Source organism: Anoplophora glabripennis, unplaced genomic scaffold (genome assembly GCF_000390285.2).
Source record: "Anoplophora glabripennis isolate ALB-LARVAE unplaced genomic scaffold, Agla_2.0 scaffold84, whole genome shotgun sequence".
Taxonomy (NCBI): domain Eukaryota; kingdom Metazoa; phylum Arthropoda; class Insecta; order Coleoptera; family Cerambycidae; genus Anoplophora; species Anoplophora glabripennis.
The window spans coordinates 217,074-243,037 of record NW_019416213.1 but is presented as its reverse complement, the minus strand read 5'-3'; the positions used below and the strand labels follow the sequence as shown (position 1 = coordinate 243,037).

Here is a 25,964-nt window from a genome sequence, read left to right as displayed (position 1 = left end):
AATATAAGATGCCTATAATAAATTAAAATTACCTGAATCACACCAGATTCCTCATTACTGCACTGCACTGCTAGGCAATTTGTCAACCTCTTGTCTACAGCTGAGATTTATGCCCAGTCGCCCAGTTCGGCTATCTGTGTACGCCGTTATAGGATCAAGAAATACATAAAAACATAAAAAAAATATGTATATATACAACTAAATAACAAATGAAAAAGAAAAAAATACAAACAAAACTATAATGATTAAAAAAGGAATGAAGCCAGTTCTTAGTGTCAACATAAGTATTTGGTATAAAGGAGACCATTGCGAGCACAATTGCGGATTTAAAAAATTTAACAATTATAATAAGGAGTCTAAATCACAGAGACTTAGATCTTCAGTCTATCCAACACATGGCTACCCGATCTATAGGGAAACCCAGAATTAGTTTCACGGGAAAAAGGTATGACATTACATTTAGTAATTTTTAAAGGTGGTTGATTTTTGTCATATCATACTCTGAGCAAGTCTAAACTCCACTGAAGTTGTTAACAACAGAGTTGTCACTACAGTAGATTTTCAAACCATCAGCGCATAGCAAAGGCGGATATTAAAATCATTGAAAAAAAGAACAAAAAAGCGGTGGTCCAAGTATCTAACCCTGAGGCACCTGGTTAAAGGTATGAAATTTGTGTCCACGATCCTGTACAAATTGGTGATGGCAAAGATGTGATTTCACAAAGTACGAAAGGGATTTACTGATGATAAAATATTCATGTTTGTGCGTGATTTAATTTATCAAATGCTTTGGATAAATCTGTTTACACAACTACCTTTGATTTAAAGTTTCAGCAACGAATTGGGTAGGATACACTAGATCAAATATAATATAGACCAGACGGGATCTATTTTGGTGTAGATGCTTTATATAGTATCGCTTTTGCTTTAATGGCTCCAAAATGATATAACAAAACATATATTTCAACACGTGCTGAACTTATTATTAAAGAAATAGTGAAAAAATTGGAAAAAATTCCATTTTATTCCTTTTTTTAACACAGTTAAAAAACTATTCATTTTAGAGAAAAATTGAAAAGGAAAAAAAGATTCGTAATTAAATTTTGTACAAGGTATACCTATATTCAAATAAAAAATACAACATTATTGCAAATATAGTAAAAACAACAAAAACAAGTGAAAAAAATTACAAAATTTTTGCGATTTTTTTAAAAGTTATATTATAGGTAGGATCTTCATACTTGACGAAAAAAAATCTTTTTGATATAATAAAACATCACACCAATTTTCGTTAAAATCGGTCCGATAGTTTTCTAGTATGTAATAATTTTGCAAAAATTGAAATTTTTGCAAATTTAATTGAGCCTAAATTAAGACTTCTAGATACTTGAACATTTTATCACATAAAAAGGGCACTCAAACTTTAAAATGCTTCGCAAAAATATTGTAATTTTTTTCATTTTTTTTTTGTTGTATTTGCTATATTTGCAATAATTAATAATTATTAATTATGTTGTATTTTTTTATTTGAAAATATATCTTGTGTAAAATTTAATTACGAATCTTTTTATCGTCTTCAATTTTTCTCTAAAATGAATAGTTTTTTAACTGTGTTGAGAAAAAGAGAAAAAAAAATGGATTTTTTTCCAATTTTTTCACTATTTTTATAAAACATCCATACACGGGTGTTTTGAAACAGATCCCGTCTGGTCTAATAGATCAGTTGATCAATTAATTAAATGGGACGATTCAGGGTCGGACTAAGTTTAGCGTAATAATTCATGATTAATTTTCAGCAACAGGAGGACATTTTATATCATGGGTTGCCTAATGAAAATTATTTATTCACGTCATCTATTATCCCTTCGAATGAACGCACTTATTAAAAAATTACCTCGTATACTAGAGGAAGAATTATCATTTTCGTCGCCCTGTATATTTCAAAAGTTCTTATATTTCTTGAACCAGTTCCGTGCGTTACTACTTCCTCCGGATTTTTTCCGCGATGCAGACTAAATTTTAAATTTCCCTTAGCTGCCCCCCATAAACTGTTTACAGCGACTCCGAACGCGATATATAAAACTCTCTTTACCCGTAATTCCAGCGAGAAAAATACCGCGCCACGCCAGTAATTTGTTCACTTATATTTCGGCTGCGTTCGAGGCACTTTACGGCTTTACATTCGTGAAGCCATTAAAAGGTTCATCGCAAAATCAACCCCTTGAGAAAATACAGGAGGAGGACGTGCTCCGTATATACAGCGCGCCTGATTTATCCGGCCCGGTCCCGGTGAATAATCGCAACCGGCCATGATCAACTGGCTAGATTGTTCGAGACGCGGGTGTTTATCATGCAAACAGGCCGCTACCAGTAATTGGGGTCACAGCATTTAGAAAATTAACTTTCAATTTAGCGTGTTCCACCGAGTTATGATTTATCGGAAGCGTTTGTTTTTCTTCTGTAGCCTACTTGACCGTAAACATTAAGCACGAGCTTTTCAAGTGATTTGACACAAACTCACTTCGCAGTTCCCTGATACGTTCATTATACGAAGCTGTATACAGGGTGTTTCTGAAATAGGTGCGTTTCTTCAAAGGGGTAATAAAGGACGCGAAAATAAACAATTTTCATTAAGCAGCCTCGGTCTAAACTGTCACAAATTACAGAAAATTAATAAAAAATTATTACGCGAAACTTAGTCCGATCCTGCAACGTCCCACTTCATCAAGTATTTACATTGCAGAAACTAAGTCAAGTTTTTTATAGAATTACCTAATATCGATTTATGGTAAGTAGTTTGTTACTAATATTTTTTAATTAATTCTAAAAAAGTCCTTAAAAGAGTACTAATTCGCGATACCCTCCTCACTTAAACTAACGTGTAAGCGTTTATTCATTCCTTTCGAGCGCGCCTCTGTCCTATCCACCGTGATATATGTGGACGAATAAATCTATTAGTCTAAGTAATGGCCGTCTGGAGGAAAATCCGTTGATTATATTGCTTTTTTGCGGATTCTACGTCAACAGCAACAACGACGAGAAACACAACAGAACGTACCGTTTTCGCTGTGTCACATTAATGAAAGGAAAACACGAAGACAGAAGACATAAAACATAAAAAGCCACGATAGTTTCAGCTAACTACAAGTAGATGTGGTGCTAATGATAGCTGCTCCCGACAGGTGACATGTCCCTGACTGCGCTCCGGCTAGGCAAAAACAAATATCTGATTGCACGCAAACTACGATGTCGCTGTATACGGAGATGGTGGCAGTGTGATGTTTCAACTGTCTTATTTAGTTTTCGTGATTAAGTTCTCATCATGTCATAGGTAACAATTTTAATAGTTTTCAGGTGAATGCAACACCTTTTTATATTTTTACGGCTGCTATAAAATATACAGTGTGTTCCCGGACAAGTGGAACGACCTTGATTTCATATCCGTAAAATCCAGTAAGCCTAGAAAGTTTGGAACATAAAATGTTTTCAGAAAAGTTTCGGAGAATGAAAAACTGGTATTTCTGTAATGCCTCACTTTGATATTTTGCTTGATTTTAGATTTTTCTCAAAGGTAGAAGACATCAAAATTTTGTACAAGTACTTAATTTTTTATTATGAGAAATTTGTCTCAATAACATTTTGTCATATCGAAAAAAAGGTACTTTAGTCGTAAAAAATATATCCCTAAAGAAATAGAATAGAGAATAGAGGATAGAGGATAGAGGCTAGAGGATAGAGGATAGAGGATAGAGGATAGAGGATAGAGGATAGAGGATAGAGGATAGAGGATAGAGGATAGAGAATAGAGAACAGAGAATAGAGAATAAAATAGATAGAATGGAGAATATAATAGATAGAATATGTCCCTAAAGAGAATAAAGAATAGTTTCTCGATATTTTGAAAAATACCAAATTAGAAATATGTACTTCAGAATAAATGTAAGTTCTTCAACTTACTTATATAGGGTGTTTCAGAAAGACCTCCCGTAAATACAGGGGGTGACAGTACGATAAAAAATAAGAATATTTTGTCTATCTCCTCTTGTTTTTCAGATACAGAGCGATAAAATAAATTTTTACGAAAATTTCCAAACGGTGAGAAATATTTTTTATGAAATTTGGTATTCCGGGGTTTTTAAGGACGTCAAATAAGCTGGTCTAATTATTTTTTGGATATTTCATAGAGGGCGCTAGTTATGTCACATTCCTATTACATTTTAAGTTTAAACAACGCATATATTCTTAGTAATATTTTAAACTTTAATTAACTTTATATCAAAATTTTAGTGACTTTAATTAGTCATTACTAGTTAGTCACTAAAAATCACTAAAATTTTGATATAAAGTTAATTAGAGTTTAAAATATTACTAATGTTTTGTGATATACAAACATTACACTTTATTGTTAAATTGGATTTGTTTAAATCGACGTATATCGATTTTACTAATTTTAAATTCAGCAGAACTGAATTTCAAAAGGTCATTTCTTAATACTAACATTTTTTGTCCGACAAACTCGTGCAGCCTATTGAGAGACACTATTCATAACACAGGATGGAAACAAATGGTCGTGTGGGGATGTAGCTCAGTGGTAGAGCGTTCGCTTTGCATGTGAAAGGCCCCGGGTTCGATCCCCGGCATCTCCAGTACTTTTTTATATTTTTTAATACTTTATTCTGTAAAAATTGTTATTTTAGCTCTATGGTGGTAGAATATCCTACGATTAGGAATTAAAACGTATTGTAATGTACAATTTAAAGGATGTACCACCCGGCGTTATGTCGATGTCGCTTCTACAAAGAGGATTATAAAATATATATAATCCTCCGGCCACGTATGTTCTGACAGGTGAATGAATTATAAATAATTTTCCACGAGAGATAGAATTTTATATCTAGCCTGTCAGATTAAAAAGTTAGCAGGGCAGTCTAGAATTGGAAGTTGGCTGGATGAAATTATAAAACTGGATAGGTAGTTGAAGGGTTAACTTTGTTATCTGACGTAAATAATTCTGGGCTTTCCCGAACCAAAATAAAATATTTCTAAAACGTACATTGTCAAAAAGTTACAAATAAATGATTTATTTAACTCGTAATTCGTAATGCAACTTACACTAAAATAATTCGTATCTTTTCTCCTAAGGTAGGTATATGTCTTGAATTTTATTATTTTGAAGGAATGAACTTAGTAACTTTTTTAAATTAACTGCTAATAGATAGATAGATGGTTTATTGACAATATTACAAAAGTATGTATTTTTGTCACAACATATTTTTAAAAATATTATCAAAATTTGTTACATAAAAAACTTCGAACAATAAGCAAATTAATATTAAAACAAAATTAATTATTAATTATTAGTAACATTAAAAACTCTTATTGTAAACGAATGTGTTCGCTAATTATTCAACAGTTGAAGACTCGTCTATTTAGGCCAAGAAAATAAAATTTTTACTCGAAAAAATTCCTATCCGCGAGATTATTATAAAATTATCTAAAGGAACATAATACAAGACATCTATCATCTAGTGAGTCAAAAATTTTAATAGGTAACTTTTTTATTTAAACAAATAAGTGAGGAAAACAGTTTTTTCATTTTACAGGGAAAACCATCAATTTTAGCGAAAAGTGACTCTGAGACAGCTTGTAGGGAATAAAATTATCTACAAAATGAGACTTGTTAAATTAAAATCTGTTAATAAACAAAAAAGTTATTGCAAAAAAATAAGAAAAGTGCCCATTTCTTAATTTGTTTATAACCATCGCAATTATTGTTAAAATTTTATTAAACCTATAACAAGTTGAAGGTTTTGTCATACTTTAAAAGTGTGCCAAAAGTGGGCGCTGTAGGTGAAAAAGTTTTCGCACAATTCAATTTGTTTATAACGGAGGCTCCAAAAGTTATGAATTTTAAGCCTTTGTACAGGCGTTAATTTTCAACCAAACATGATTCTGAAAGCGTCATTGTAATCTTAAAGACGTAATTAAACGACCTATTAAAAAATATCACCGTTTTTTGACATTAACATTCTCAAATTGTGCATTAAAAAACCGTACGTTTTTCGCTTATAAACAATTTGAATAAAATTGTTGCTATTTATGCTACCTCACCGAAAATAGATGCAATGGATAGCTGGCAAGAAAATAAAAATTTTTTAAAAAAAGCACCCTCTACGACCAACAGGAGCCAAGATAGAATTTTTTTAAATCGTAGCGCAATTGTTAAGAGTAGTGTTAAGATTTGAATTTTTTGCAAAATAAAGTTTATGACGTAAACTAGGATTTTCCGTGATTTGCATGGAAAAATGTGGAAAATTAACGACTCACGAGCCCTTTAAAGAGAAGGTACTTACTACTAGTCGCGCGCGCGAGAAAAGTGAAATCCAAAGTTCAAATTGATGCGCGTTGTAAATTTTGCAATATCTCGGCTTCTATTCATCGTAGAAACTTTTTTAAACTGGGGTAACTCGACGAAAAAATAACAATGGACATATTTACGAATTCGTAGAATAGCCCTGAACCCCAGAAAAAATGCATCTTTTATACTGAATTTTTTTTAATTTACAAAAATGTCACAAAAATTATTGTTAAATGATTTTTTCGAGTTTCTCTCTTTTTTCGCTAATTTTCCTGGTCTAATTCTATGTCATTTCACTAAAGAACTCAATAAACTATTTTGCTATTTTTAAGTATTAAATTTTTAACTTCTTTTCGATTTACTGACTGATATTCTTTACCGAGATGAGACATTTTAAAACAGTACATAACAATTTCGACGAATGTTCTCGTTGACTAAACAATTAATGTCATGTGTAAAATGCATGGCTGGCATGGGTTTCTCTACATATTGATTTTGATGATTCGACTTCAAAATGTCAGGTTTGATTTTTAAGTTTTTTCTCAATTTTGGTGTCAGTTTTTCACTCACTTAAATTATTCCAGGAATTTTTCCTTGGTAACGAATATTTTTAGAAAATTATCAAAATAATACATGATATAATAAAATAATTATTTAAACACTAATGGTAACATTGTTGATAACATTTTTAATGCATTATTCCTAGCCAACTTCTATAAATAACCTGTTCTCACAAAGAGATAGATAGTTGCAAATGTTACTACCGCAAAATACTATCTATAAAACTCTCTCGATCCCGTAACGCGCTTACCATAACAATAAACATTATAATATATACTTGACGCGAACTATGCGACTATGAAAATATAACGACAGCTGTAAAAACTTTCGCAAATAACGATTTAAACGAGTTATGTGTAAATTTTAGGACCGAAGTTACACCATTGTTTGTCCATACAAAACTGCATTTGATGACGGCCAACTTGCAAAACACAACTGCCTCGTAGTTTTTAATTGATACCGGTATTTAATACAACGATGGGAATGGCATGGTTAAACGAACTTTTACAACTAACAGCGTTACGAGTTTTATACGGATTTTTGGCCTCGTCGTAAAAATTTACATCTCAAAATCAAATGCAACGCTCGTTTTTTTACCAAAGAATTAGAGATTGTTCTCGTTCGGAGTATCGCCCCACATTGGGCGCCATGTTCTTGTGTGGAGTTTTGCCCCACTTTGGGCGCCATGTTTCCCTATGGGAGTGTTGCTCCACGTTGGGCGTCATGTTGTTGTTAGCAACGGCGGATTTTTTGTTTTAGTTTTGAGTGCAGTGTTTAAGTTCAAGTGCTTTCGAAGAGTCCCAGTCATTCGCAATTTTCCTGTGGTTACCTCTCAACTTTCCTCGATAGAAAAGGGCCCACGTGAAATAAAATTCAGTTTCTCGTTCCGTGGAGTGAAACAAGAAGTCAAACTCCACAATTGTACCATACCCTCAAAATTATCAGCCGCAAATTTAAAAATGAAAACCTAAAAATGTGTTCTTCCGAACGAGAACATGGCGCCCGACGTGGGACAACACTCCCCAACGAGAACACGATGGCCCCCATGTGGATAAATGAGGTAGTAGAGATTATTTTTCTTTCTGTAATTTATCTGATACATACACACCAGGAAGAAGTTACTTATACAGGGTGTCCCATTAATATTGCGAAAAAATTAAGGGAATTTCCTTGACCAAAAATAAGAAAGAAAGTTCCTATAAACCTATGTCCGAAAATGCTTCATTTCGGAGATACAGGGTGTTGAAATTTAGAGAAAATACTAGGTTTTTACTAATATCTGGAGAACCCTAATTCTGATTTTTTTGAACTTTCTTTCTTATTTTTGGTCAAGGAAACTCCCCCTGAATTTTTTCGCAATATTAATGGGACACCTTGTATAGAGTTCCATTTTAAAAATGGTGAATCAGTTTTAGCTTTTAGAACCCAATTCATTGCAGCACATCCATCTACAAATTCAGTTTGAAAATAAATATTATGTAAAATTTTCACCTACCTTTCTATTGACAGTGCAATTTGATTTTAAACCTATTAAAATCGTTACCTATAAAAAAAATATAAAAGATATGTCAATAACAGCATTATTCTTATAAATTGCAGGCTATTGCGGCAATGGAAGTTTGAGGAATGATACTTGTTCATATAAAAAACAAATTAAGCTTTTAGCATTACACAGACCGACAAGACTTTAAACCGGAAACCAAACTATACTCCCTCGGAAGCTTTTGATGAATCATATCCGAATCCGAAGACAGGATTTCCCCTTAACGTCAGGTTTTCGAGATATCTTAATCTAAAACTGCAAAAAACACTGGTTCTTCAGGTTTTCGGTGTCGCTGATTACGAATCAGAAGTCAGAATAACAAACTTCAAAATTTCGGATCAAATATGGCGGATGGAATCGTTGGATTTAGAAAAGAAGAGAGCTTTCAGATGCTATAATATGTTTTGTGGAGAAAAACTAATTAAAGTCTTAACCGATTGTCCCTAAAAATTGAAACTCTATGTAACCTGAGGGGTTATTTCTTTATCTATCTATCTATCGTTTTGACCAGTATCATAACGAGTCTGGATTTCATAAAAGTTCACTATTTAATTCTCGAAAGGGAGTTTATAATTATCATAATACTTTAATTGATACGTGGGAAATGTTGTATGTCCAGAGAATGAATTTTAGGCACTTACCATCTATTGCTTACGTAAAATGTAATCCAGTGACTGGCTGTACAGAGTGACACTGAAGTTGAAAGAAACAGAAAGAAACATCAAAACTTCCAGGAAGAGTTTTAATAACAATAAACAAAACAAACAAACAAACAAAATAACAACACAACGGCTCGAACAACATTATTAATTAATTTATTTACACGCGACAGCGTACCGAGATTCATGGCAAAATTTTGGAAAAACTTTATCCATTATTAAATTTAATTAATTAGCCCGAGCCTCTAAAGTTAATTACACTGCTCAATGTGAAACCCAAGCAAGAACTGCCTTTCTTGCAGATCTTTCTCGAATTCGCCACGTCCATTTCTTGGGTCCAGAAGTTTCTGTTCTTATCTTATTGGCGGGGACCTGAATATCGGGACGCTTGGTATAACTATACTAGGTTAATAATTACCTAATTGACTGGACTTACATTTATATAAGAACTCCGAAACTAAACTTACTTACAGTAACCCTAGCCTTCCTCTAGCGACTCCGTATAGCAAATACGAGGCGGATTAGTCAATCTCATTTAATATCTTCTTAATAGCTTGGAAAATCCGCCGAAAAACCAGCTAATTGATATCCTTTTCTTTTTCAGTTATTATCAGTTTAACAATTTAATTTAATTCTACTTTGGAATCTCTACGCTCTTCTCGTGGTTTCGCGCGTTATTAAAAATATCGATTTCTCTCTTTATACCTGCTCAACACATGGCTCCGACTCTAAGTGAACTTATTCAAAAAATATTGCTAAATTTCTCCGAAGGACAACGCTAACCTACTTGAGAGCCCTTCACTTTCGATCATTTGTGTTGACTGAAAAATTTTACTTTTTGGCACATCCGTTCCAAGAACTAACAAATAAATTACCACGCGACCCGGCTTTTGTTACATCTATATGAGTATCTTCCCCCTACAAACATACATTTTTTCTCGAATTCGCGAAAAAATAAAATAAGCAATATTATTTATAGCGGAACGGGGCACGTGAAAGTGAGCCTGCTGAACTAAATGACCCGTAACTAACAGAACGGGGATAAAAATCACTATCTGAGAAGAAACCTTAACAAGATCTCGCGGTCGGNGTTTTTGTTTTATTAATTTTATTACCAATGTTTTCTGTCTGAATTTAAAAAAAAATGAACAAAAAATCAAATAGTTTATATTTGTAAAAATTAATAATTATTAAATAGGTTAATAAAATAAAACATAATTGGACTTCTATTAAAATTAAACATAATCTGACATATTTTTAGGAAAAATTATTATTAGTTTAGCCTTGTAAGATCTGAAGATGAGGTGTAAAGTTTGACCTCGAAACCGGTAGTCTTTTTAAAAATAAAAGGATTGTGAGAAAATTGGACCTTTTCATATTTCTAAAATAAGTAACTGATTATTCAGGTTTTCGGTGTCGCTGATTACGAATCCGGAGTCGGAATAACAAATTTCAAAATTTTGGATCAAATATGGCGGACAGCATCGTTGGATTTAGAAAGGAAGAGTAGTGCTTTCAGATGTGATAACAAGTTTTGTGGAGACGAGATAATTAAAGTCCTAACCGATTGTCCCTAAAAATTGAAACTGACATTGACAAACATAGGTACATTTTTTCTTGAATCCGCGAAAAAATAAAATAAGCAATAAGCATTTACTGACAGCGGAACCGGGTACGTGAAAGTGAGCCTGCTGAACTAAATGACCCGTAACTAACAGAACGGGGATAAAAATCACTATCTGAGAAGAAACCTTAACAAGATCTCGCGGTCGGATTGTCACAGAGCTCAGGAAAATTGCTTATAATTGCTTATTAGAACCCTGCGCCCCCTGCATTCGTCGGATTATAATGCCAGACGCCAGCGACGACGTTATTTTTTCCTTTTGTTTCACTTCGACCAACGAAGCACGCAGCGAACCTGATTACAGCTCATCACGGTTACAGAATCCCCGGTTTCGGTAACGGCGAGGATCCCCAATAAATCGCGAGTAAGAACAAATAATCTACTTATAAATATTGATACCTATTTAAAAAAATGTCAAGAAGTCGTTTTATCATAGTATTGTCGTCCAAATTTCTTAATTCCTGTGATATTTTGAATTTCTGGAGACAATCGCAAAAACCAAATCTGGCAATATGCTCGGAAGTTCTAGCTTTCTCTTTACAATTGCAATTTACAGCTGGCTGGGCATCGTCTTGCTCTCTAAACTTTCCCTCATTGCCAAGCACCATCCCCGCCCGCATTTAGAAGGATAATGCCGACCATTGAACGTTCGCCGCTACGTAGTCGACAGTTTTCTCCGAAAACGGCTTGTTTTCAATGGGAATTGCGCCCATACGTTATACCGGAAATAAGCTACAAAGACGATCAGAGATAGCCGGCTAAGAATCTCTCCGGCCAAACATATAAAACACATTTAAAGTTATGCGTTCCCGCCTCGATGGCGCGCTGGATACATCCTGCGACCAGCGGCGGCGATTTAGAAACTTCCAAAAGGGGCTATCAAAATATGATATATACACAATGAGGAGAGTCATTGAATATAAACAGCCAACAGTTGCACATTTGTAGATGTTTTAGACAGGGTTCATAGTTCAAAAGTAATACTAGACCAGGACGGATCTGTCGAAATATCCCACTTCTTGGATGTAAGAGGGGGCAAGCTAATTTTTGCTGAAGTACCTTCTGTACAACTCATATAATTTTTAAAAAATATTTTAGTTGCTCCGAGGGCATTCTAATTTAGGTAAAAAAAACTTTAGAGTATAAGAAAACAACACACCAAATTTCATTAAAATCGGTTCTATAGTTTTCAAAAATTAATTTTTTGAAAAAAATTTTGAAAATTTTTTTCGAATTTTCAAAATGTTGCACAGCCGCAAATAAAGCATCTAGATACTTGAAAATTTTTTCACATAGAAAAGATCGTTCAACCATTCAAATGGTTTTTGAAAAATTGAAATCAGTTGATTAGGACGGACACAGTAAATTTTTAAAGTTAACACTTCTTTTTACATTTTTAAATAATTAGATTACATTTATTAACTTGCAATTTAGTTTTTTTCAAAAATTATAATTTTAAAGTACCTACTCGGGAAGACATTTCTTAAAAAAAAGTTAAATTCCGTTTATTGGTTCTCGAGATATAAGCGGTCAAAGTTTATCGGCATTTACCGGTAATTTTTAAACAATTTAGCAATAATCTTTGGCTTGTGGCTTCGGTTTTCCGAGTTGTAAGCTGGAAAAAATTTTCATATCCATAAGTTATTGGCAACATCAGGGGAAAAGCTGTCGCTCGCACACGCGAAAAGTGACTCAAAACACGAAAAATGGGGGAGCTTTCGCTCCGAGACTGAATTCGGAGGTTCAAAATGCGAAGGTATGAAAAAATTGTATTATCTCGGCTTCTAATGGACCAATTTCGATCTCTTTTTTAGTCCGATGTCTCGCGAGCCAAGGAATTCGAATATCGTAATGCCAACTGTCTATTTTGCACATATTTCATTATAAACCAAGATTATTATTTATGCATTAAATATGTTGTATGTTTTACCCCATGCTATTGCATTTTTTCAATGAAAAAATTTGTTTATGTATATATTTCAACACTCCGAATATGAATGTATTTAGTTATAATTATTACAATTATTATTTAAATCATTTTTGTTAATACAGATTAAAAAAATTTATTTTTATTTGGAAATTAATTTTTTTGTTAAATACAGAAAATAGTACTTTAAAATTATAATATTTGAAAAAAAACTAAATTGCACATTGATAAATGTAATCTAATTGTTTAAAACTAAAAAAGAGTGTTAACTATAAAAATTTACTGTAGCCGTCCTAATCAACCGATTTCAATTTCTCTAAACCATTTGAAAGGTTGAACGGTCTTTTCTATGTGAAAAAATTTTCATGTATCTAGATGCTTTATTTGAGGCTGTGCAACATTTTGAAAATTCGAAAATTTTTTTTCAAAATTGTTTTCAAAAAATTATTTTGCTAAAACTATGGAACCGATTTTAATGAGATTTGGTGTGTTGTTTTATTATACTCTAAAGTTTTTTTTACCAAAATTAGAATACCCTCGGAACAATTAAAATATTTTTAAAAAATTATCCAAAAAAACTTTATTATTTTGCCCTCTTTTTAATCAATTATTGCTATTTTGCAACATTGCATTGCGGTAATAAATTTAAATATTTTTAACTTTCGGTATATTGTGCAAAATTCAATTCTAAAACTTTTTTTCCTCTTCAATATTCTTCCAAAATGCATAGGTTCCAAGATATAAGTAAAAAACTCAGGTATTTTTAAAATTTTTTAAACATTTTTGCTATTTTGAAAATGTTCCGGACCTCGTCCAGATCTAGGGATCTACACTTTTATTATGTGAGTTGTGCTGAAGGTAATTCAGAAAAAATTTGCTCACATCCACCTCAAATCAGATTCGCCCTGGTCTATATAGAATTCCCTGATTTTTTCAGGTTTTGTCTGTTTTAATTGTTATTTATGCACTAAACCTTTTCTAGACTGGACTCCATAATCTATTTTATCCCTAAAGAACGTCTCTAAAGGTTTCAAAACCACAAATAGTTTTCTCTTTCAAGAACCCAGGACCGTCTTCTACAATATTTCCAATTGCAAACATCAAATTCCCTGACTTTCATGAATATTTTTAAAATTCCCTAACTATTCCCTGTTTTTTATAAAGAATAATGAATTCCCTGACTTTCTCCGGTATTTCTGGGTTTCCAGATCGTCATGAACTCTGTTAGAGGCGCAAGGTTCTGACCTTGCGCCTTGAGGTCAAATTTAAGGGTAATTTAAGCTTATTTCACCTTCAGAGGGGTCAATCTGACCCAAAATTAAATATACATCTCTGAACGTAGAATTTCCTGTTCTTTCAATTTCTGGATAAAATAAATGGAGGTTTCCATTTTAAATTCTAAAGCTGACCTTCAAAAAACCCCTAAGTTGGACCCTGGGGTCAAACCAAGGTCATTATCATACGGCCTCCTTATAAGTCACTCAGGTGGAGGTCATGCTTCAAAGTTATTCGGGGTAATCGATTCAAATGGGACATGGTGTATGTTTAATGATACTGAATCATCAACAAATAAGTAAAGATAAGAAAATAGAGTCTTTACGAAGATACAATTCAATGTTTTATTTAAGAACTACCCCACTTTTTTCAACGATTTTATTCCTAATTTTGTTTCAGTAAACTGCCAACTAAATTCTGGACCCTTTAGGCGACGCTGTACCCAACATGTAACGGAGGACGCAAATCTCAGCTTATTCCAAAAGGGGTGAGCGCTAGCAGACGCAGTACGTCGCCTATTCTGCATCTTGGAACGAGTCCAAGTCGGTACGCAGATGTGCTTTTTGCCGGGCCTCGGGAATATATGTGATAGCCCTAATGCCATGATAATTAGTTGTAATGGTTTCGCTTCTTGTGGAATGTACATGTTACGTTACTGGTTGGGACGCAGCTGCACTTTTTGATGCATTTAATTAGATTTGAATGTTCCCTCAAAGCCAGTCCAAAAAGAGAATATATTCAATTTCAGACGAAAGCTCAAGATAAAACAAAATAACTTCGACAAATGAGCTGGTTTCATTTTTATTTGTCGAACGTTAAGGAGGTATAACGGGGTCCGAGGGAAGTGAGGAGCGCAGGGGGGCCTTTTCCTTTTCTTATGGGACTAAAACCCGCTGCCAATTTGAAAAAATTAAATTCTATTGAAATTATTTGCGATAAACATTATCTATATAGCAAAGAAATCTACTCATATGCACATAGCAAACATATTGACTAATTAACCACATAAAAATATCATATTTAAGTAGTTTTAAATTATATTTAGTGAACGCATAAAGACTATGTGGCAACAGCGCTAATAATGGACTAGCAGTTGTATACACTGCGAACCTGCAGACCTCAGACATCGGAGATATTGTGCGTCAAATTCCGGTAAAGATGCGTACGCGTTCAAAAATGTATTGTGTGTAAACTATGTACAATATAATTATTATATATAGCAAATATATCGTATTATACTCGCGAGGATTTGTATCCTTTATTTAAAATCCGTAAGTCATGTGAACTGGTAAAACAACGAGAATTATGTTAATTTAGTTCTAAAGAAATGAAATGTCACTCGCGCCCATCTCTCGTCCAAGTCAAAGAAAATATTGGATGCAATTTTGAAGGTTCTGTGATAGAAATTACATTATTACTCACTGTTCTTAATCTCTATTTAAGTAATGTTACAAAAGTTTTGCAACTATAACTAATTTTTTAGATATAAAGTTTGCTGAGAAATATTTATGTTCCTTTGTTATTCCGTACAAATGCTTTTATCTCAAGTATTACTAATTATATTAATCAAGTAAAGAAAACTTTATGTAACCCTAAATATTGCTGGGTAATGATTACGATGTTTTTATAAACCATTAAATATATTAAAAGGATTTATCAACTGTATTTTTTATTCCAATAAATATATCACAGCTTCCTAGCCTTTTTTAATTAATTTAGTTTTTTAAAAACATAACAAAATATAATCTGTTGTGGATAATTTATTGTTGATAACAATGTACATGGGATTTAGGGAAAATGTATATGTTTGAATTCAATTTCGTTTTTATCAAGTCTTTCAATTGTATTCCCTCCTTGCTGTCAGCTGATTGCGACGTTGCCACATTAATCCTCAAATCAGACAGAAATGCAATTACTGGTTTCTGTTTCTAATTAATCCAGCTGTACTATGTTCCAAACTTAAACATGTGTAAAACATTAGTTTTACATAAAAAATAAGAGAATACTGTGTAGGTACTATCTATGGAAAAGTTTTATTTCACAATTTCTACATGTTTTTCTCAGTTATGGGCAAAAAAGGGCCGCACCGTCCATCTTCGCCATATAAACCTATGTTAAAATGAACTTTCAACAACAATATCTCAAAATCTAGATTCAAAAAAATTTCAAATAAATATGATGCACAGAGGAAGCACTGGCTAATACGCTATAGAAATTTCAAGTACATTTGTACATTTGAGTGAACCCGATATACCTCCTTAAGTAATAGAAAATCAGATAGAAGAAACTGGAAAATGTCATCGGTATCTCATTCAGTTTTCAAGATCCTATTCCCACATTGGTAAGAAATTTTCTTCAATTTTTAAATGTTAAACAATTTAACCATGTCACTAATAAAAATTACAGGATTTTGGATTTAGTAGTATCTACTCATACACCAGTTAAGTACTAGGAAAAATTAAAAGTACAATTTTCTTGAATTTTTTAGTGATTTTAGAAAGTCTGTATCTCCTTATCAATATCAAAAAAGCATGAAGTCTCTAGTTTCAAGATCTTTAGAGAGAACATTTTTTTGAGCCGAAAAAAAATTTTGTTAGCTTAGTTATCCAGTAAATCCAAGAGCAGTTTTGAAAACTTAATAAATTCTCTACAAGGATCTCTAAAAAAAATGTTTCAAAAATTCCTTGACCTTCGCAAACACCCAATCGACACTGTTCTACAAAGACTGTGCATATTTTTTATTGTAGGTACTTTAAGCTATTCACATCACACTGAATCGCGTCACCCAAACTAACGTCATGCATAAACCCCGATTCCGTTTACAGAAATAACGTTTTTAATCAGAGATTAAAATAAAAGGAGCGCACAAAAGTTACGTGTTCGGAAACGATCTAGGGGTTTCAGGAAGCAGGCAGCCGACTGTAAAATCAGAATCCCCCGCCTTTGTTACATACGTCGTTAACTTCATTCCAGAAATGAAAAATAAATAAGGAGACGTACACATCGGCAAGTTTCACTTACCGCGAATGGCTGAAATTGAATTATCTCGCATCCACGTACCTGAAAAAGACAAAGCAAACGTCAGTGGGGCCAAAATAAAACACACGTGATATATGTCGCGCTTACAATCCCTGCTGCACAACAAAACAGTATGACACTTTTTAGACAAATATTAAATCTCAGATATTTGTTGAGGAAACAGATTTTTCTCATTGTAGATAAAAGATAAAATAAACATAATCTGAACGAACATTATTCTTTAATGAATTTAAAGTTTTGTGTAACAATAATTTGACAGCTAACTTGACAAATATCAAGTTATTTAATTGTTTTGGAGTGTTTTCTGGTCATGGCCAATTTGACAACAGGTCCGATACGAGAAAAAGTGTCCAAAAAAATAGCAAATTGCAAATGTCTTTAAAAGTAGTAACAGCAACCCTAACAATGCTTATATGGCTTGAAAGGAAATTTCAATCTGCATACGACACAGTAAAAAAGTACTGGGTGTTCCGTTTTAGTTAACAAAGTTATAGCTGTTTGAAGTTATTAAAATGCAACAGCAAAAATTAAATACCTGGTATTGATTGTTTTAATTTATTGGTATACCATAATTGAATCAGGGCGGATCTGTCGAAATATCCCACTTCTTGGATGTAAGAGGAGGCAAGATAATTTTTGCTGGAATACCTTCAATACAACTCACATAATAAAAGTGTAGATCTCTAGATCTGGGCGAGGTCCGGAACATTTTCAAAATTCAAAAATGTTTAAAAAATTTAAAAAAGTTTTAGAATTGAATTTTGCACAATGTACTGCAAGTTATAAATGTTTAAATTTATTACCGATGTTGCAAAACAGCAATAATTGATGAAAAAAAGGCAAAATAATAAATTTTTTTGGATAATTTTTTAAAAATATTTTAGTTGCTCCGAGGGCATTCTAATTTAGGTGAAAAAAACTTTAGAGTATAATAAATCAACACACCAAATTTCACTAAAATCGGTTCTATTGTTTTCGCAAAATAATTAAAAAAAAAATTAAAATTAAAAATTTTAAAAAGTGTCTATTTTATCTGAGTTGTTTATTTATATCTTGGAACCTATGCATTTTGGAACAATATTGAAGAGGAAAAAAGTTTTTTCTTATTAACTGTTAATGTTTAAATTGTGATTTCTTTAAATTAAAATTAAATTTCTTTAAATTGTGATTTTTTTACAACTACTGATCCTGTCTCCATAAGCTCCCGATGATGGTTAATGACAACTGTCACAGAATACAATTGATTGTTTATTGCGAATGGCAGCCACCTACGATTAACACTTTAAAATTTCATATGAACCTCGATATGCATTCAATCACATTTAGCCATTTTTTCGAAAAACGCTGCTTTTTAAGAGACAAAAAAGTTTTTAAATTCCCTGGAGTTTCTAAGGGGCTACTAATTTTTTTAAAAATTAATACGCAACTAAAGTTCGGTGGCTCCAAAAGCAAGGGGGCCCAAGAAAAAGTGTCTTGTGGGGGCTCCTTGCCAAAAAGCTTATCAGCATCGCATTCTACATGTCATAAAATCCTTGTGTACCAAATTTGGTGGTTCTTGTGCGATAGAGCTCTGAGATATACAAAAATTAAATTTTTAGGGGGCTTGTTTCAGGGGGCTATGTCTCCGAAAGGGGGCCGCACTTATCAAAAATAAAAAATACGGGTCCCTTAAATTTCTCTTAAGAATTTCTGACCAAATTTTGTTGCATTTATTTCGGGACACCCTCAGGTATCTAGATGCTTTATTTGAGGATGTGCAACATTTTGAAAATTCGAAAATTATTTTTCAAAAAATAATTTTGCGAAAACTATCGAACCGATTTTAATGAAATTTGGTGTGTTGTTTTATTATACTCTAAGTTTTTTTTGTACCAAAATTAGAATGCCCTCAGAGCAATTAAAATATTTTAAATATATTATCCAAAAAACTTGATTAATTTGCCCTTTTTTCATCAATTATTGCTATTTTGCAAAATCGATAATAAATTTAATTTTTTAACTTACAGTACATTGTGCAAAATTAAATTCTGACACTTTTTTTCGTCTTCAATATTCTTCCAAAATTCATAGGTTCCAAGATATAAGTAAAAAGCTCAGATAAAATGCGTATTTTTAAAAATTTTTTAAACATTTTTGTAATTTTGAAAATGTTCAGGACCTCGCTCAGATCTAGCGATCTACATTTTTATTATGTGAGTTCTACTGAAGGTAATCCAGAAAAAATCTGCTTGTCCCCTCTCACATCCACCTCAAAACAGATCCGCCCTTTACAGGTACCAAAAATTCCCTTGGAATCACGCCTCTGAAAAGAGTTACTAGCATCTCTGCGGACCCTTGCATTTATCAAATTTTCTCTTTAAAAGTTAATATCTCAAGATCTATAACGCGTAGGTATAGGGAATATTTAACAAAATGACCCTCAAATTTCACGTAGAATCCGAAAATGTAATGATATATAGGGTGTCCCATTTAAAACAACGAAGTTGGGGTCGACTTCCGGTGTAACCGGAAGTGCTGGAGAGTCCTAGATATTTTAGTTGTGTTCGCCCTAGGGACATGTTGCGAAATTTTCAAATTTTTGGAGCAATACTTTCCTAGATATCGATCGACGCAGTTCCCAGTGAGACACCCTGTATATATTAGGTTTAATATCAACAGTTCACGTTAATTTCAAAAATAATTTTACATATTTAATGACGTCTGTAACCTCTTCAACCACTCCATTCAGATTTAGGGACTATTAATTGACAATGCCAATCGTGCAATGTTGGCTGCCTGTGTTCGACTGTCACGTGGCTTGTATTCATTTATAAGAGCTCTGCTACAGTCGCCGAAACATTTAAATTAAACCAACTGTTCGCACACCGCCAATTAGAGCCCGACACCACCAAGGGCAGCGACGTCACCAAACAACAGAACATCTGATGTCATTACGAGGTGAAAGTCTAGAAGGCGGCGGTAACGGGATCCTGAAAATGGCGGGTACACCGGGGACACGTCGGAGACAATCGGATATCAGGGGCTCGAAATTTTCCGCGACAGGTCGGGCGTGCGATGGAAATGCCAAAAGGCAGCGGAATAATATGCGGCGATGTTGCTGAATTGCATTCTTACGCCTCCGGGCGGGATATAGATATGAGACGAGGCTGATGTGGCGGAATCGCGATACAGTTTGCGGGATAAAAAGGTCTAGACTGGAAGTTTTACACCGCGTCGAGCGCTTGTATCATGTTTGAATATATAAGTCGGAGGCGCCGGGGAGGATAACTAGGTGACTCTGCGAATCCCGGCGATCGGTCGGAGGAGGAATAGAAATTGAAATGCAAACAAGAGAATATACATCACCGATTTACAATATCTAGGTATATTGAGGCGATATAAGATCAATTTTTCTAGCATTTTAAAAATAGTAATAATAACCTCACTTGTCCGAAAGTTTTTGGTGCGTAGAATCCGAATCTGGCGTAAGAATTACTCCTATACGTCACGTTTCCGAGATATCCTAACCTAAAAGTGCAAAAAACACGTTTTTTTGCTATATTTGAGATTATATCACAAAGCGAAATTTTTTTTCCGTCCTGCCAGACCGTCAAATTATGTACAATCTTAAAAAGAAAGACAAGAAAAATATTTCCGTTTAGTTCCAGTACTAACAAAGGTTTGTTTAATTAAAAGTCGTATCAATATTAACGTTACATTTTCTAGTATGTAACAAGTGCCTATTAATTTACATTTAAGTTGCTAACCAGATCATTAATGAACATACCAAATAATAAAGGACCAAGAATGGAACCTTGAGAAACTCTTGGAGAAACTCAAGGATTCTGGCACGTCAAATATGTCCAAGCTTTTGAAGTAAAATGAGTGATTATCATATTGTACATGTAAAATGAATCAGGTTAAATTTATCAACCTTTTTGAAAATTGGACCACTTTTGAACGTTTTCATAGGTCATTTTTTAAAAGGACGAGAAAGAATCTGAGTACAAGACTTATCAGAGATCCAGGTTCATTTTAGATTTAGTTCTGAGTTCTGTTTAAAGCCGAAAATCTTTGGGTTTCTCTGGTCATAAATATGTATAGTGTTGTTAATAATATTGTTTATTGTCCATTTCACAACGCCTGCAACTTTTGAAAATATTTGCCTTCCTTGTTTTATATTTTGTTTGAATTTTTGAGAGTTAATAATAATTATACATCTTCAGCCTAAAGCTGTTTTAATATGTGTAGCATAATTTTATCTAAAAATCCATAGTGAAGTTAAAAATTCCCATTCAAATGTACACAAAGAATTAGTACAAAAAAAATGGTGATTACTAGGAGAGAAAAGGCCTTTTAAAAATACGTAATCACGATTATCGAGGTGGTAAACTTAATGGTAGTTAAGCACAGTTTGAGCTTGCAGGTCGTAAATACATTTAATTAATAATATTCTGCCAACATAATTTTCATTATGCTCCTTTTGTGTGCTTTTAATTTCACTATTATTTTGTAACAGGGGATTAAGTTTTAACCCTGGTTTAGATTAAATTTAATATCGCGTAGAAAATTTAAAGTTTTACAAAACGTTAAGGTGCAACGACTGCATAAAACTATATGTGGCCAAAGTGAACTTTGAATGCTGCACATGCACATTAATTTAACCGAACAAATACTTCTTTTTACAAAATCCGGCAAAATTGTTTGGGAAATAACAATTATAGTGAGTTTAAATACAAATTTTGCAAAAATTTGAGAAATATTCACATACGAGTATTCACCATTTCTAAGATTCAGTATTTTTATCAAGCAAATTGCCGAACAACTGTTCAAATATTTTAGATGTAAGATGGAAGTATTAGTGTACTAAATTTCAATAAAACCTTACGAGGTTATTTGAAGAAAAATATATATAGGGTGGCCAAATAAAAACAAAACAGAGCCATTTTCAGGAACTGCGTCAAGATTGTAGAAAAAGAAATTTAGTTAAATCTGCTTATTATGACCGCAGGAAACTGTAGTAGTTCTATGTACCCAGAATATTGGGAAACCCTGTAAGTCAATAAATTTTCAAGAAAAGCTACGTTTTCCATAAATTAAATGAAAAATTTACAAAATATAGAAATTTTACTTACAAATTGTATCTTAATTTTTTACAGAGCGCTTAAATGGTTGTTCATCAGCACGTAGATCGTCAGCGTCTTTCCGGAGTCCGACTAAAACAGTAAAACTCGAACATTTTATAACTTTTACAAAAAAATTACGTTCCTACGTGATTCGAAACGAAAAAACCAAGTCCATGTCGGAATTCGGAGCAAAACGAAGCGCCTTTTCGCGAGACCTTTTTAAATATATCAAACAAGAAATAAAATATACGAAAACCCGGCTGTGTAAATAATCCCCTAATATCAGAACTGCTTTATTATTAAGCAGCCAGTGAGCGATATATCATGAAGTTGCGGGGATATTTATATTCTTCCGCGGCCAGATTTATCCCGAGGAATTCATTGCCAGCCATCCGTCATGTATAAAGAGAACGAGAAATGAATAATTCTGACACCGAAATATAAGTGCCATTGTTGCAAGTGTTGCATTATACATATGTATGCATACGCTCTTATACCAACACGGTTGGGCGCGTCCGTACAGAAAAAGCCGGCACGTCCCAGTTAATACAGGCGCGAGGACGTTCCTGTTTTGTTCGGGACGTTGCTCTACTTTTTAAGGATGCTTGGTCTTTTGTTTATGCAGACTCTCAACTAATCGAAACGTTGCTATTGTAACGGCAGCCACACACGAGACGATACGTCGTAGCTTGTAGCAAAAATCGCTCCGATTTATTTTATCTGTAGAGGGCTATGTTAGCCGTTCACGTGTTTAAATTTATTTGTTCGTAGTAATAAGTCTATCAGATCATAACAAATGTTTTATATTAGAAAATGTGAAACGCTTTTTGTATTAATATTCTTTAACTTTTACGTTTGATTAAGGCATTTAGTAAACGCAATTTAAATATGGAAAAGAAGGTTTAAATAACATGTTTTTTTCTAACCTTTTCATTAGAACCAATAACAATTCTCATCGCAATTTGTATATAGAATTTTAGAACTATGACATTCAAGATATTTTATTACATGAATCGTTCAAATGGTCATTTTAGATGAAAAAACCGCGAAATGCTATTAAATTAGAGCGTGGAAATTGGAGATAGGGGTGAAAATGCACCCCTTTCAGTTTTTTCATAGGAAAAATTATTTAGAGAATTGAATTTTCCATCGAAACAGCCTATTTAAAAAATTTAAAAGGAAAATTTTATGCAAACAAATCGTTAATAAACAATTTGAAAAAAAGCAAAAAATTCGATTTTCTGATTTTTTTTTTACTTTTTTGCGTCTAGTTTTATTTTTGAGTAAAGATACGTATAGGCATTGCTTCATAGAAAAAAAGGTAGATAAAATTTTCTTCAAAACAAGAGGTCGTAAAGTATTTTTGGATGAAAATTGACTGATTGACCGCTCAAGCTTAGCCAGTTTTTCGATTTTCGTCGCGTTTACTCTTAGGTATACGTTTTAATTCTCATTTTTTGAGAAAAAGGAAGGAAATAAGACGTTCAAGGATTTTCATCACATGACTTGTTCGAAGGGTCATTAAAAATGAAAAAACCGGGTGCTATTAAATTAGAGGGTTGAAATTGAAGATACGAGTGAAAAAGCACTTTTGCAGTTTTTTAAATATACTACGAAAACGAAGCAAAATTTCGGTACAGTTCATAGGAAAAATGTAGAGAATTAATTGAATTTCTCATCGAAATAGCTTATTTAAAAAATGTAAAAGTCAAATTTTATGCAAAAAATCGTTAATAAACAATTTTAAAGATAAAAATAAGATTTTTTTATTTTTTTTTTACTTTTTTAATAAAACAATTTAGTAAAAACTTGAGAATTTAAGTACAATAAAGTTTATTAATAATGTATACAGTGTTTCCACGAATGGAGTTGACAAGAGGAGAAACTCTTTTGTTTTTGACTTTATCGAAAAATGTCACTCTTTATAAAAAGTTTTGCCCCTCGAAAAAATGAGACTGTCATACAAACATCTTATATTAGATATAAAGACTGCTCATAAATTAAAAAACACGAAAATACTCAAGAGAGAAGTACCATTATTTATTATTTTACACAACATTTTTATAAAACAAATATGTTTATAACCTCAAATAATGTCCTAATACAAATGTTAAAATCAAAATTTCAATTTTGACTTTTATTCTATATGTATAGCTACTTCGACCTCAAAAATTTTGACATAACGGACATGTTGATATTTGACATAAGTTCATTAATACCTTGTATGCTTTGTATGTTTGACCTGTTTCTTTACGCTCCATATAATTCGCATATAGTTATCGGAAAGTTTGGTTTGAAATTTTATTTCAATAATATCCTGAAAATGGCTTTGTTATTAATTTTTTTTTACCAGAAATTTAAATTTCGCTAGTATCTCTGTGTCGAATGTTAAAAGTTAGTCCATTATATGAGTGTGCATTACAATGAAAATGTGCGTATACAAAAATCACACCTATTTTTGCCAATTTTGTCGTTGTAGATTCTTTATAGACATAAGCACGTCATCATCACTTAGCTCAGATATGTTTATATTATATGGTTTACTCGCATTAATTCAAGACTCATACTGTATTCAGAAGTATGAAAAAAAAATAATAATAAGTTCAAAATCGGTTTATTTTTGATGATTTTATTGACGAATGGTCTGTTTACTAGGTATTACAAGTAACATTTGTTTAAATTAAATGTCTGACATCACATTCTCCTTGGAAAAAATCTTGCTGGTGTATTTTCCATTTTTTCCTCACCCTTTTAACAACCTTACCCAGACCGTTATCTTCGCTATATACGAACTATAAAACAGATAGAAATAAAAGGAAAGTTATGCATAGATTTTTTATCTTGATTAAAAATCTCCAGGGGGCCTTTTCTTTTTTTATTTAGATTCGTATCCGGTCATCAATAATTCTCTTATTCGTCGAGATGGCCTATTTAAATAATATTTTTTACGACATCTAGTGAAGAGGGAACGCACGAAGTAAAATGGGAATGAAAAGGGAGTTTTAAATACCCATCACTCAAATAAATATGGGAAAAAGTTGTTTTTATATTTATTAAACAGAAATATAATCTACTTGGAAAGTTTTTGGAATTCTTTTGCAAATTTGATAATACATATAACACTTTAAGTTGTGCTTTCTCTCGATCAGCTTGGTTTTCACAATAAATTAAATATACAGGGTATGAACATAAATACATAAATAAGGAATCACTTAAATAACCATCATTTAGATAAAACTGTGTATTTTTTATTAAAATTACCTCCATTTGGACAGCCTCCAACATGCATTTCAACCAATATCGCTTCGTATTCCGATCCAGCGCAATAAGAACTATTCACGTCCCGTTGCATAGAAATTTTCTCAAATAAATTCCTCGACAATATGTATATTTCAATATTCTAAACACTGTATGGCCGCATTCGATAGACTACAATATTGCATATGTGTTATTTTGAAAGGTTCTCACATATTCCGGATTTCAGATCGACTGCATGTATTCCCTCTGAACGTGTTGACATCTCTCGCGGAGCCCGACAAAATGCCAAATCCGCCGGATATACATCGCGTTCTGTACTTTTAACCCCGTTTTTATCGCCAGAATTTTATATTTCGCAAATAAATTCGCACAGTTAACCCTTATCTTCCCGAGTTCCTTCGTAAGTTGTTCACTGCCTGCAAAGTAATATTATATCGTGTCTTCCTCCACGCAAATAATTACATATTCATTTATTCATGTATATAAAATTTTAATTGAGCTTCAATATTTCAATATTTTCGGTTCTAGACTGCGAAGTATTGCTATTGCATTCAAGAATGGAAAGTGTTTTGCGATAAGGGAGTAAAAAAGTGAAATACAATCATGTAGATAACC

The 25,964-nt window shown here is 32.8% G+C and overlaps 1 non-coding gene across 1 annotated transcript; it reads left to right on the top strand.

Annotated features, from left to right (window-relative positions):
* The first annotated feature begins 4,574 nt into the window (after positions 1-4,574).
* Positions 4,575-4,646, top strand: Trnaa-ugc. The gene has a single exon. It is a non-coding gene; the product is annotated as a tRNA-Ala (tRNA).
* The last annotated feature ends 21,318 nt before the right edge of the window (positions 4,647-25,964 follow it).